Below are 15,150 nucleotides of genomic sequence, written 5' to 3' on the forward strand. Positions count from 1 at the left end.
GTCTGAAATGGGGTGGCTGAGTGGGCTAAAGAATGGTGATGGATTAAACCCAGATCAGTTGACTGGGGGTGAGTGTTTGATTTGCTCAAACGCTCCGTCCATCATCCCCTTTTGTATCGCTTTGTTCACCCTAAGTGTGGCAGGGTGTGCTCAGACGTGAGTCCCTTGCTCACTTGGCCACTGGATTCAAGATAGCCTTGCTGATGAGGATTATGAATCCGAAACTGGTCCCAGGATGCTTGTTTCCGGTCCATGGAAGACATGGCTTAGCAGTTCGGGCTGGACTGTTCCCATGAGGCACAGGGTCAGACTGATTTGCATATAGCCATGTCTGAAATGGGGTGGCTGAGTGGGCTAAAGAATGGTGATGGATTAAACCCAGATCAGTTGACTGGGGGTGAGTGATTTGATTTGCTCAAACGCTCCGTCCATCATCCCCTTTTGTATCGCTTTGTTCGCCCTAAAAGTGGCAGGGTATGCTCAGACGTGAGTCCCTTGCTCACTTGGCCACTGGATTCAAGATAGCCTGGCTGATGAGGATTATGAATCCGAAACCGGTCCCAGGATGCTTGTTTCCGGTCCATGAAAGACATGGCTTAGCAGTTCGGGCTGGACTGTTCCCATGAGGCACAGGGTCAGACTGATTTGCATATAGCCATGTCTGAAATGGGGTGGCTGAGTGGGCTAAAGAATGGTGATGGATTAAACCCAGGTCAGTTGACTGGGTGTGAGTGTTTGATTTGCTCAAACGCTCCGTCCATCATCCCCTTTTGTATCGCTTTGTTCGCCCTAAGTGTGGCAGGGTATGCTCAGACGTGAGTCCCTTGCTCACTTGGCCACTGGATTCAAGATAGCCTGGCTGATGAGGATTATGAATCCGAAACCGGTCCCAGGATGCTTGTTTCCGGTCCATGGAAGACATGGCTTAGCAGTTCGGGCTGGACTGTTCCCATGAGGCACAGGGTCAGACTGATTTGCATATAGCCATGTCTGAAATGGGGTGGCTGAGTGGGCTAAAGAATGGTGATGGATTAAACCCAGATCAGTTGACTGGGGGTGAGTGTTTGATTTGCTCAAACGCTCCGTCCATCATCCCCTTTTGTATCGCTTTGTTCGCCCTAAGTGTGGCAGGGTATGCTCAGACGTGAGTCCCTTGCTCACTTGGCCCCTGGATTCAAGATAGCCTGGCTGATGAGGATTATGAATCCGAAACCGGTCCCAGGATGCTTGTTTCCGGTCCATGGAAGACATGGCTTAGCAGTTCGGGCTGGACTGTTCCCATGAGGCACAGGGTCAGACTGATTTGCATATAGCCATGTCTGAAATGGGGTGGCTGAGTGGGCTAAAGAATGGTGATGGATTAAACCCAGATCAGTTGACTGGGGGTGGGGGTGAGTGTTTGATTTGCTCAAACGCTCCGTCCATCATCCCCTTTTGTATCGCTTTGTTCGCCCTAAGTGTGGCAGGGTGTGCTCAGACATGAGTCCCTTGCTCACTTGGCCACTGGATTCAAGATAGCCTGGCTGATGAGGATTATGAATCCGAAACCGGTCCCAAGATGCTTGTTTCCTGTCCATGGAAGACATGGCTTAGCAGTTCGGGCTGGACTATTCCCATGAGGCACAGGGTCAGACTGATTTGCATATAGCCATGTCTGAAATGGGGTGGCTGAGTGGGCTAAAGAATGGTGATGGATTAAACCCAGATCAGTTGACTGGGGGTGAGTGTTTGATTTGCTCAAACTCTCCGTCCATCATCCCCTTTTGTATCGCTTTGTTCGCCCTAAGTGTGGCAGGGTATGCTCAGACATGAGTCCCTTGCTCACTTGGCCACTGGATTCAAGATAGCCTGGCTGATGAGGATTATGAATCCGAAACCGGTCCCAGGATGCTTGTTTCCGGTCCATGGAAGACATGGCTTAGCAGTTCGGGCTGGACTGTTCCCATGAGGCACAGGGTCAGACTGATTTGCATATAGCCATGTCTGAAATGGGGTGGCTGAGTGGGCTAAAGAATGGTGATGGATTAAACCCAGATCAGTTGACTGGGGGTGAGTGTTTGATTTGCTCAAACTCTCCGTCCATCATCCCCTTTTGTATCGCTTTGTTCGCCCTAAGTGTGGCAGGGTATGCTCAGACGTGAGTCCCTTGCTCACTTGGCCACTGGATTCAAGATAGCCTGGCTGATGAGGATTATGAATCCGAAACCGGTCCCAGGATGCTTGTTTCCGGTCCATGGAAGACATGGCTTAGCAGTGCGGGCTGGACTGTTCCCATGAGGCACAGGGTCAGACTGATTTGCATGTAGCCATGTCTGAAATGGGGTGGCTGAGTGGGCTAAAGAATGGTGATGGATTAAACCCAGATCAGTTGACTGGGGGTGAGTGTTTGATTTGCTCAAACGCTCCGTCCATCATCCCCTTTTGTATCGCTTTGTTCGCCCTAAGTGTGGCAGGGTATGCTCAGAGATGAGTCCCTTGCTCACTTGGCCACTGGATTCAAGATAGCCTGGCTGATGAGGATTATGAATCCGAAACCGGTCCCAGGATGCTTGTTTCCGGTCCATGGAAGACATGGCTTAGCAGTTCGGGCTGGACTGTTCCCATGAGGCACAGGGTCAGACTGATTTCCATATAGCCATGTCTGAAATGGGGTGCCTGAGTGGGCTAAAGAATGGTGATGGATTAAACCCAGATCAGTTGACTGGGGGTGAGTGTTTGATTTGCTCAAACGCTCCGTCCATCATCCCCTTTTGTATCGCTTTGTTCGCCCTAAGTGTGGCAGGGTATGCTCAGACATGAGTCCCTTGCTCACTTGGCCACTGGATTCAAGATAGCCTGGCTGATGAGGATTATGAATCCGAAACCGGTCCCAGGAGGCTTGTTTCCGGTCCATGGAAGACATGGCTTAGCAGTTCGGGCTGGACTGTTCCCATGAGGCACAGGGTCAGACTGATTTGCATATAGCCATGTCTGAAATGGGGTGGCTGAGTGGGCTAAAGAATGGTGATGGATTAAACCCAGATCAGTTGACTGGGGGTGAGTGTTTGATTTGCTCAAACGCTCCGTCCATCATCCCCTTTTGTATCGCTTTGTTCGCCCTAAGTGCGGCAGGGTATGCTCAGACGTGAGTCCCTTGCTCACTTGGCCCCTGGATTCAAGATAGCCTGGCTGATGAGGATTATGAATCCGAAACCGGTCCCAGGATGCTTGTTTCCGGTCCATGGAAGACATGGCTTAGCAGTTCGGGCTGGACTGTTCCCATGAGGCACAGGGTCAGACTGATTTGCATATAGCCATGTCTGAAATGGGGTGGCTGAGTGGGCTAAAGAATGGTGATGGATTAAACCCAGATCAGTTGACTGGGGGTGGGGGTGAGTGTTTGATTTGCTCAAACGCTCCGTCCATCATCCCCTTTTGTATCGCTTTGTTCGCCCTAAGTGTGGCAGGGTGTGCTCAGACATGAGTCCCTTGCTCACTTGGCCACTGGATTCAAGATAGCCTGGCTGATGAGGATTATGAATCCGAAACCGGTCCCAAGATGCTTGTTTCCTGTCCATGGAAGACATGGCTTAGCAGTTCGGGCTGGACTGTTCCCATGAGGCACAGGGTCAGACTGATTTGCATATAGCCATGTCTGAAATGGGGTGCCTGAGTGGGCTAAAGAATGGTGACGGATTAAACCCAGATCAGTTGACTGGGGGTGAGTGTTTGATTTGCTCAAACGCTCCGTCCATCATCCCCTTTTGTATCGCTTTGTTCGCCCTAAGTGTGGCAGGGTATGCTCAGACATGAGTCCCTTGCTCACTTGGCCACTGGATTCAAGATAGCCTGGCTGATGAGGATTATGAATCCGAAACCGGTCCCAGGATGCTTGTTTCCGGTCCATGGAAGACATGGCTTAGCAGTTCGGGCTGGACTGTTCCCATGAGGCACAGGGTCAGACTGATTTGCATATAGCCATGTCTGAAATGGGGTGGCTGAGTGGGCTAAAGAATGGTGATGGATTAAACCCAGATCAGTTGACTGGGGGTGAGTGTTTGATTTGCTCAAACTCTCCGTCCATCATCCCCTTTTGTATCGCTTTGTTCGCCCTAAGTGTGGCAGGGTATGCTCAGACGTGAGTCCCTTGCTCACTTGGCCACTGGATTCAAGATAGCCTGGCTGATGAGGATTATGAATCCGAAACCGGTCCCAGGATGCTTGTTTCCGGTCCATGGAAGACATGGCTTAGCAGTGCGGGCTGGACTGTTCCCATGAGGCACAGGGTCAGACTGATTTGCATGTAGCCATGTCTGAAATGGGGTGGCTGAGTGGGCTAAAGAATGGTGATGGATTAAACCCAGATCAGTTGACTGGGGGTGAGTGTTTGATTTGCTCAAACGCTCCGTCCATCATCCCCTTTTGTATCGCTTTGTTCGCCCTAAGTGTGGCAGGGTATGCTCAGAGATGAGTCCCTTGCTCACTTGGCCACTGGATTCAAGATAGCCTGGCTGATGAGGATTATGAATCCGAAACCGGTCCCAGGATGCTTGTTTCCGGTCCATGGAAGACATGGCTTAGCAGTTCGGGCTGGACTGTTCCCATGAGGCACAGGGTCAGACTGATTTCCATATAGCCATGTCTGAAATGGGGTGCCTGAGTGGGCTAAAGAATGGTGATGGATTAAACCCAGATCAGTTGACTGGGGGTGAGTGTTTGATTTGCTCAAACGCTCCGTCCATCATCCCCTTTTGTATCGCTTTGTTCGCCCTAAGTGTGGCAGGGTATGCTCAGACATGAGTCCCTTGCTCACTTGGCCACTGGATTCAAGATAGCCTGGCTGATGAGGATTATGAATCCGAAACCGGTCCCAGGAGGCTTGTTTCCGGTCCATGGAAGACATGGCTTAGCAGTTCGGGCTGGACTGTTCCCATGAGGCACAGGGTCAGACTGATTTGCATATAGCCATGTCTGAAATGGGGTGGCTGAGTGGGCTAAAGAATGGTGATGGATTAAACCCAGATCAGTTGACTGGGGGTGAGTGTTTGATTTGCTCAAACGCTCCGTCCATCATCCCCTTTTGTATCGCTTTGTTCGCCCTAAGTGTGGCAGGGTATGCTCAGACGTGAGTCCCTTGCTCACTTGGCCCCTGGATTCAAGATAGCCTGGCTGATGAGGATTATGAATCCGAAACCGGTCCCAGGATGCTTGTTTCCGGTCCATGGAAGACATGGCTTAGCAGTTCGGGCTGGACTGTTCCCATGAGGCACAGGGTCAGACTGATTTGCATATAGCCATGTCTGAAATGGGGTGGCTGAGTGGGCTAAAGAATGGTGATGGATTAAACCCAGATCAGTTGACTGGGGGTGGGGGTGAGTGTTTGATTTGCTCAAACGCTCCGTCCATCATCCCCTTTTGTATCGCTTTGTTCGCCCTAAGTGTGGCAGGGTGTGCTCAGACATGAGTCCCTTGCTCACTTGGCCACTGGATTCAAGATAGCCTGGCTGATGAGGATTATGAATCCGAAACCGGTCCCAAGATGCTTGTTTCCTGTTCATGGAAGACATGGCTTAGCAGTTCGGGCTGGACTATTCCCATGAGGCACAGGGTCAGACTGATTTGCATATAGCCATGTCTGAAATGGGGTGGCTGAGTGGGCTAAAGAATGGTGATGGATTAAACCCAGATCAGTTGACTGGGGGTGAGTGTTTGATTTGCTCAAACTCTCCGTCCATCATCCCCTTTTGTATCGCTTTGTTCGCCCTAAGTGTGGCAGGGTATGCTCAGACGTGAGTCCCTTGCTCACTTGGCCACTGGATTCAAGATAGCCTGGCTGATGAGGATTATGAATCCGAAACCGGTCCCAGGATGCTTGTTTCCGGTCCATGGAAGACATGGCTTAGCAGTGCGGGCTGGACTGTTCCCATGAGGCACAGGGTCAGACTGATTTGCATGTAGCCATGTCTGAAATGGGGTGGCTGAGTGGGCTAAAGAATGGTGATGGATTAAACCCAGATCAGTTGACTGGGGGTGAGTGTTTGATTTGCTCAAACGCTCCGTCCATCATCCCCTTTTGTATCGCTTTGTTCGCCCTAAGTGTGGCAGGGTATGCTCAGAGATGAGTCCCTTGCTCACTTGGCCACTGGATTCAAGATAGCCTGGCTGATGAGGATTATGAATCCGAAACCGGTCCCAGGATGCTTGTTTCCGGTCCATGGAAGACATGGCTTAGCAGTTCGGGCTGGACTGTTCCCATGAGGCACAGGGTCAGACTGATTTCCATATAGCCATGTCTGAAATGGGGTGCCTGAGTGGGCTAAAGAATGGTGATGGATTAAACCCAGATCAGTTGACTGGGGGTGAGTGTTTGATTTGCTCAAACACTCCGTCCATCATCCCCTTTTGTATCGCTTTGTTCGCCCTAAGTGTGGCAGGGTATGCTCAGACATGAGTCCCTTGCTCACTTGGCCACTGGATTCAAGATAGCCTGGCTGATGAGGATTATGAATCCGAAACCGGTCCCAGGAGGCTTGTTTCCGGTCCATGGAAGACATGACTTAGCAGTTCGGGCTGGACTGTTCCCATGAGGCACAGGGTCAGACTGATTTGCATATAGCCATGTCTGAAATGGGGTGGCTGAGTGGGCTAAAGAATGGTGATGGATTAAACCCAGATCAGTTGACTGGGGGTGAGTGTTTGATTTGCTCAAACGCTCAGTCCATCATCCCCTTTTGTATCGCTTTGTTTGCCCTAAATGTGGCAGGGTATGCTCAGACGTGAGTCCCTTGCTCGCTTGGCCACTGGATTCAAGATAGCCTGGCTGATGAGGATTATGAATCCGAAACCGGTCCCAGGATGCTTGTTTCTGGTCCATGGAAGACATGGCTTAGCAGTTCAGGCTGGACTGTTCCCATGAGGCACAGGGTCAGACTGATTTGCATATAGCCATGTCTGAAATGGGGTGGCTGAGTGTGCTAAAGAATGGTGATGGATTAAACCCAGATCAGTTGACTGGGGGTGAGTGTTTGATTTGCTCAAACGCTCCGTCCATCATCCCCTTTTGTATTGCTTTGTACTCCCCGAGTCCAGGCAGTGCCCATCAAACATCAGAGAAAAACAAAAAGAGATAGGTGAATTATTAATCTCAGCCACTAGTAATTATTCTGGGCTGCATTCCAATAGATTTTTATTTTTTTTGCCAACCAAGCCACCCCAGACAGGAACCAACCATATGCAAATATGCCTTGGTCCAGCTCCAGTAGGAACAGTCCAGCCCAAACTGTCAGGTTTTGTCCATGGTGAACCAGGACATAAGCAACCCCACACCAGTTTTTGCCTATTTGGGCCTCATCAGTAGGGTGAAGCTTGAGTTCCATGGGGCTGTGAGCACAGGACCCGCATTTGGGTCAACCCGCCACACTAATGAAAACAAAAATGCAATGGTTGGGTTGGTTGAATTAATCGCAGCCACGAGGCAACCTGAAGACACTCGCTTGGCAGTGAGTCTCACGAGGTTCCCATCCATTAGTCACCCTGTGTGGACATTAAAGTGCCTCTTCGGACCAGCAAAAGATATATTGAGGTATGGCTGCATGAAGGCATTTTAGGGGCCTTGCCTGAATATTTGTATGTTATCCTCATAGATTTTGACATCATACAGGACAATGGGTCCCCCAAGATTCCATTTTCTAATGAGGCCCTGATAACGTGTCTTCTTTGCTATGGAGTATTGTGGTCCACCAAAGCAGCTCAAAGGGTTGAGCACCCACTGCAGGAATCATTGTGCTAAATACTGGAGGCATATTCGACCCTCTGACACTAATAGAGCAACATTAAGAAGACATAGTTACACTTGCTATGTATAGTGGTGCAAAATGGCAAAAACTACCAGGTTTCGGTACAGCTTGCTAAGTGTACACCAACGTGATTATTAGTGTTGCATTGTAGATTTCAAAGCAATTTGACGGATCCTAATTTATTTCAGAGATGTTCCATAGTTCTGTTAAAAGAAAGCCCTGAATCCTGTTTGCAGCATTTACCCGCTGCCCTCTTGCGTCACATCTGACAGCCGCCTCTTCCTTCTGTTTCCAGCATGGCTCCTTCATCTGATGCACTGCAGTTTGAAAGAGATGGAGCGATTGAAGAGGCCAGGGTCAAACTGTGAAAGAAAAGACACTCAAGGGCTTTGTTGCTGGTCACAGAAAGGAATGAGAGCCTAACTCCTCCCCAGATCACCCCCTGCCATTTGCACTTTTACTTTCATATTTTGTCGGATGCAGCGGCAGTAGTTTGGGAAACGCGGTAACAAAGCTGCATGTGTCAGTGGGGCGAGCAGAGGGTGAGGGGGTCGTTAAAAAGTCACATTCGAATGAGGCGGAGTCAGCAGAGCACGAATGGAGGGAGTGCGAGTGTGACAGGAGAAGGCAAAAACCAACAGAAACATTCAGTGGATTCGATGCCCCCCCTCCCCGGGTGAGCGGACGGTACCCCGCTATCAGGAGCCGAATTACTTTATCTGAAGGAAACCCCTCTCCCCTTCGATGCTTTCTGAAGTGGGTTTGAGCTCTGCCTCCTTTTCAGTGTGTGCGTAATGGGGGGAGAGCGGGGGTAGGAAGGGGAATAAGCCGGCCAGCAGTCCCGGGAGCCTCCCGCCTGCAGTCTCTGCTCACTTCAGCTGCTAGGCAGGCTGCGCTGCATTTTGAAGGGGAGGCGGGAGGGGTAGCCTGATGGGACGTTTCTGTCCCGCGTCCCGTGGCAAGCTTTAAAGAGCCCCGCTTCAGTGAGAGGAGCCCGGCCAAAGTAGACTGTTGGCGTCTGGAGGACAAACAGATGTGTTTACATGTGCCGCAATGTGTTTGTGTGTTTTTTGTGTGTTTTTCCCTATTTTACATTGGATACTATGCAGGTAACCTAGAAAGTGTGAAGTAATTAAGTATATCGTCGTTGTGAGTGCATCTGTCCACGTTGTGTATCTGGTACTCAGTGCTGTCTGTGAGAAGTTGTGTAAAACCACGAGCTCGTCCAATAGGCAATCTGCAGCACCAGGAACTTCAATTAGATGACTCACCCTGTGATTGCCTGCTCCAAGGGAACTCCAGTCCGCGCTGGGAATGATGATTACCTCTGCAAGCGCCGGCCTTCCATTTAACTGCACAAGAATCTTGCCATAGGTTTGTGGAATGGCGAAACAGATGGATTATTTAAAATGTAAATGTAAATGTAAATGTTTTTGAGCTTGTAAAGCGCACTGCTACCCGTCCATAGGTTTCCTGGCGCTGTATAACTCTGGGGAACCCGTCCTGGCTTTCCCTGTGGGATGGTCCCTTGCTGGGAGTCCCCAAGGTGGAGCCAGGCATCCCCGGAATTGGTGGGGCCGTTGTGGAGATTAGGCAAGCTAATGCCCAGAGTTGCCGAGTGGAACCCCTGATTAGAGTAAGCACCGAAGCGAGAATTATCGAGTCCGCTGACTAAAGTCCACGACCCTGCCGCGACGGGAATTGAACCCTGGTCCCAGGCTGACTTCTGCTCTCGGGCCTGCCGCCTCTAACCAGTGAGCCACACTACTCCAGACTAAAGTCTGGTTCAACTTTCTCAGCCCATCAACCTTGCAGAATGTGAAAACGACAAAAAGCGTACTGGCCGCCTTTGTAAACAGGTTCCGAAACCCACTCTTTGAACATTACAGAAACACCACAACCCAACATTTTCAAGCAATGAACTTCGCTCTGAATGTAGTTGTCTTTTATGTGAATCTTAGTTTCTGGGCAAATTCCATGAATTACAAAAAAGAAAAACCTCTCTTGCTGAGGGAATTCTTGTTTATAAGTTTAGACAAGCTCGCGCTACCAAATGGTGGCGCTCGCTCCCGCAAGTGAATCTCCACATGTGCATGTGCTGCCATTGAAGGCAATGGAACGCGTGCACATGCTTGGCTGAAAAGCCAAAGCGATAGGAATAAGTCATTTTACCTATGCAGCGAATGCGCGCTGCGTTGGCGAGACCTAAAAAGGCCCTGAACCACTACAACCTGCTCCTGAAAAAAAGCCAAAAAGACAGTAGTTAATTTGTAAAAAAAATAAATGCCGCAGCAGTCATTAGGAGGTAGCTTGCACCAGCCCATTTCTCCTGTTAGCGCAGCCTAAAAAAAAACACACGAAAGTGGGGCAAGCATGTGGTTTAAGTGCGGAAGCTGCCGACTTCTGAGCTGTGGAACCAGGTTTGAGTCTGGGCATCAGCTCAACATCCTGTGATTCTAGGAAAATCGCGTAATTTCCCCGTGCCTACCATAAATGAATGTGTCCTTAATTGGTGCTCATGAAAATCTCTGGAGTTGATGATTAAGTGCCGGTGCTGGCTCAAATTAATCACTGCAAAAAGGACTCCCTGACCGCCCGCCTCGAAGCAAGTTCCAACCAAAGCAAGACACTCTTCAGCATCATCAAAGAGTTCTCCAACTTCTAAGGCTCTGAAAATGCCATCACTTCCTCCTAGAAACTCTGTGACACTGGCAGGCTTCTTCTACAGTAAAATCTCCATCATCTATGAACAATTCTACCCCAACCTACTATCTTTAACTCTCACATTTTCACCACCCTCACTGACGCCACACCCTCCCCAAGAATCACAGCTTGCCACCCCCTCACCACACAGCCTACTGCCATCATCATGAGATCCATCCACTCAAGTGCACCCAGGAACCATTGTCCCCACCACATGTTCAACCTAGGGACCAACCCCATCAGCAAAAAAATCTCCTTAATCCTTAACACCACCATCTCTGCTGCCTCCTTCCCAACAGAATGGAAACATGCTAAGATCAAACCCCTACTCACGAAACCCTCAACTGACCCTCAAGAACTTGAAAACTACTAGCCTATCCCTCTTCTACACTTCCTGGCTAAGGTTCTGGAAAAAGCAATCAGGCTCCAATTCGCCAACCACCTGGAGAACAGCAATTTCCTGCACCCTTCCCAATCAGGATTCCAAGCAACCCATAGCACAGAGACCACCCTGGTCACAGGGACTGACAATATCAGGTCTCTCTTAGACCAAGGGGACACCGCAGGTATGATCCTGCTTGATCTCTCAGCAGCATTCGGCACTGTGTCCCACCAGATCCTCCTAAATAGGCTCATGCAGATGAGAATCCAAGCAGATGCCCTCAGATGGATAACATCTTTTCTCACCAGAAGAACACAGAGTGTCTGCCCTGTTCAACGTATACATAGCCCCCTTGGCCATTGTGGCCAGAACCAACGTTATGAACATCATTTCGTACGCAATGGCGCAAATCATACTCTCACTCTCTGCTGAACCCACCAACACCAAAGCAAGCTTTCACAGGTATTAGATGAGCGTTGCCAGCTGTTTGCAAAAGAACTGTCTCAAACTTAACAAATACAAAACAGAAGTACTCATCTTCAGGAACAACACTTCCCCCTGGGACAACACCTGGTGGCCAGTAGAACTAGGCATCTCCCCAACACCCTAAGAACACACCAGGAACTGCAGCATCATACAGCAGGCTCGCCAGGAAAAGCCAGTTAATCTCAGTATCCTCAGTTTGCTCCCTCATCCTTCACATGCTCCGGAAAATCTTCAAGTGGATATCTATCAGCACCAGTTGCACCATCGCCCAGGCCCTCATTACCTGCCTCCTGTGTTATGTGCCCAAATATACCCCAATATAAGCCTAGGTAACTACACAACCTGTTACCTACATTTGTCCTACCTTGCTCTGCATAACGGTTCTATCACTGACCTTTTATCCTGTTATGTGCTTGTGCCCCAACAAGCCCTATATGGGATGAGACCTGGGTATCTTAAACGCAGGATTTTATTCTATGCTCCACGGAGGAATCTTCGCTCCTTGAATCTCTTGCTAGCCAGCACCCCCCGTGTTAAGAAGGCCAGGACGGGGGGTAAGGCTCTCTTCTGCCTTGGTCCATCCCTCTGGAATAAAATGCCCCCTACCTTAGAAACATTTAATCTACGCCCCTGTTCTGGAAAGAACTGAAACCTGGCTCTATTCCTGCTTTTAATCCACCTCCCTTACCCCACTGCTATCCTACTGCATTTAGCGCCAGTTAACTCCTTGGAGTAACAGTGCACTTTACAAATACCCCCACATAGACATAGACATAAATGTCGATCAGTTTTTTTTTAATTAGCCTAATTTATTATGCATAAAGATTCTTAGAAAAGTCCGTACAGATGACATGCATAACTTCATGAACATATTCTTTATAAAATGTCATGGTCATCTTCATCCTAGGGTGAAAGAATTATTTTGCATAAACCCAGGTATTGTTCTAGTCTCATTTTCATAATCGTTACTTACAACACATCGATTATGTACGGAAAACCGAGGCCATCTTTATGTTATAAAAGACCCATACCAACACAGGAGAAGCTTCACGCTGACATTAGGCGCCGAGAAGATCCAGCAAGCAGTAGTCTGAAATCCCTTGCTGGGGGTCCAACTTGAGACCAAGAGGGGGTCCTTCATTTTCTCCCATCAGGTAGTGGGGTTGGCTTTTTTCTAGAGGATTGTTGGCTTTACACCTACATTTGGGCTAGGTACACTTAGGTACAGTTAGGTAGGGTCTGCATCTTAGGAGTAAGCTTGATTAATGCCATGTATCAATATGCCTGCATATATTTACTGTTTTAGCACCATGGTAGAATTCTACCTTTTATTTACTCTGTTGGTGCTTGTAATCTTATATATCTGTTTCTGTCTAATGAGTGTCGCAGCAAACAAGTTTGATAATAGAATGACGCTGGGTCAATAAATGCTTATTAAAAACATCCCCATTGTTTATTCTGTGTATCTCTCTGAGACTAAGTGAGCAATATTGACTAAGCGAAAAGTACTGCACTGTTTCCACGATCCATGAAGGATCAAGGGTTGTCCTGTTCGATATTTGCCCGAAACTATTCGCTCCTTGGTAAGGTTAGGGGGCTTAGGGTGGCACTGTGAGCTAGCTGGTCTAAAGGCTGACATAACCTTTGGGGCTGTCTGGAATCAGTCTGGGCACTAATCCCATAGTTTATGTTGTCCAAATGCGCAGATCCTATGTATTATTAGGAACTACATGCCACCTGGACTACATAGAGATCACCACCCAGCTATAAACAGACTACAAATCATCCAGAACCCAGCAGCCAGGCTGATACTTGGCCTCCCATGGGGAGCTCATATCACACCTCATCTCAGATCCCTATACTGGCTCTCCATACATAGGTATAAGTATTTAGTTTTGCAGCACAATATCCTTGTTGCACCAAGGATATTGTGAAGCAAAAACACGGCGCCGGCCCAAAGAAAACATAAGAGTTTGCTGATGAAGATTAAACACAAGTGAAAACGTTTATTTTTTAAAGCCTGCACAAAGTTTTTAAAAAACACACGATCACTAGAATGCATAAGAAGGGCAAAAAAAAAGACAAATCGAAGCTCGACCTAAAATACAGGCTCGACCTAAAAAAATACCCTCTTGCTATCAGAGAGGCTAGCAGTCTCAGGTAGGACGATTATGACGGTATTTTTGTTTCCAGTTTTATGGACAACTTGACCCGAAGGGACTGGAGCGCAATGATATACAGACCAGAAAGGCCAAAACGTAAGAGATAGAGAGGCATTAACCATCAGAATAAAAAGAAACTACAAGTCAGCTGTTGTTGATGAACATTAGGAGCACGGAAATGGAACGCATACATTTTCAATGTGCGAAGGTTCAGATGTGATGAAAAGGGAAATGTGTACATGGTGTTATGGAGAACAGCGTGGATGTCTATTACAAACCCTAGAACATACAACCATTGCTGGTTTTAGGTAAAATAAAGCGTAATTGTGCTCATCTCCAAAAGCATGCTCAGAATCAGGGCACATTTAAACGAGACTGCTGCTGATTGAAATAATAGGTAAGCCCACCATTTCTGAAAACAACTGTTTCGCAGACCACGCTTTTACCTCAAAGCAATTCAGAAACTGGGACTGAACGCGAGACCTTCAAGTTGTTACTTGCTGAATAATGCATTTGAATAGGGTAAAGAAGAGCATTCATTCTCCTATTTCGTGTACCTCTTCGATCCTTGGGTGTTGCTAAAAATATCGTCGCAGGCAGGTGACGTTACTTCCGTTCTTGGGTGACGTCTTTTCCGTGCGCCACCGGACGTCCGCCCCGAAGTGCTTTAAAAACGGGCTGTAAACGATTGAGTCACTGAGGCCATGCTTGTACATTGGTGGTTCAGCTGTTGTAAGTCGAGGTAAAAGTGTGTGGACCCAATGCAGCTGCATAAGATCTAGAGTTTCAGAAAGCAATTTTTAGGAACGTTTAAAACCAGCGCTCCAATTTAGTTTGTTAGGAAGTTAATTGGAGAGTGTATTTTTGTCGGTGTTTTAGATCTCTACAAGAGTTTCCATGTGTTGACACGTACAGATTGGGATGTGCAAGAACGGGGGAATGGGTCTCGCATCTTTCGGGAGGATAAAAGCACGCTGTGGGAATAGAGCATGCCTTCTTCTTGTGTTAGCAGTGCAGTAGACTGTATGAGGCCCGGGGGTTGGTGCTGGAGCTAGACATGTAGGTGTGCAGGAGTTCGACACAGCTCACTTGCGCATTGCAGTGCAGTGTGTTCCACCTTCTGCTCAAGGCGGCCAGGTTTGCTCAATCTGCATTATTCACGTCTTGCAGAGAAAGCGACACAGTGGCTGCCGCGAGCAGCATTGGGTTTAAAGTTACATTCTAGTGCTTTTTGGACTAAGAAATTCACAAGAAAAGCAGATTTGTATGTTGCCGAATGTAAATAATGACCTAGCCGATTGAGCAGAACCGTTTAATCATGACGCCAGAGAGCTTTGAAAGTAGGGCACTGTGAGCTGCGTGCATGTCTGTCTCGGTGTCTTTCCACCCCAAGCCTACAGTCTGTAAACAAGCAAAAGCAAATGGAAGCAAATGGTGGGGGCCTGAAGGAGGACGGGGTGCGAGGGATGAGGGAACACGGCCTGGGGGAAGCTGGCTGGGGAGGGGGAGGAGAAATGCAAGGAAGGCTGTGTGCCGGCCGGCCGGCCATCCAAGAATAATTAGGGGAGGAGAAGCCGAGAAGCCGCAGAGCGCACGCTGGACGAAGCCCTTTGATGTGCTGTGCGGCAAATGCAATTAGGAG

Source organism: Lissotriton helveticus, chromosome 4_1, assembly GCF_964261635.1.
Source record: "Lissotriton helveticus chromosome 4_1, aLisHel1.1, whole genome shotgun sequence".
Lineage (NCBI taxonomy): Eukaryota > Metazoa > Chordata > Amphibia > Caudata > Salamandridae > Lissotriton > Lissotriton helveticus.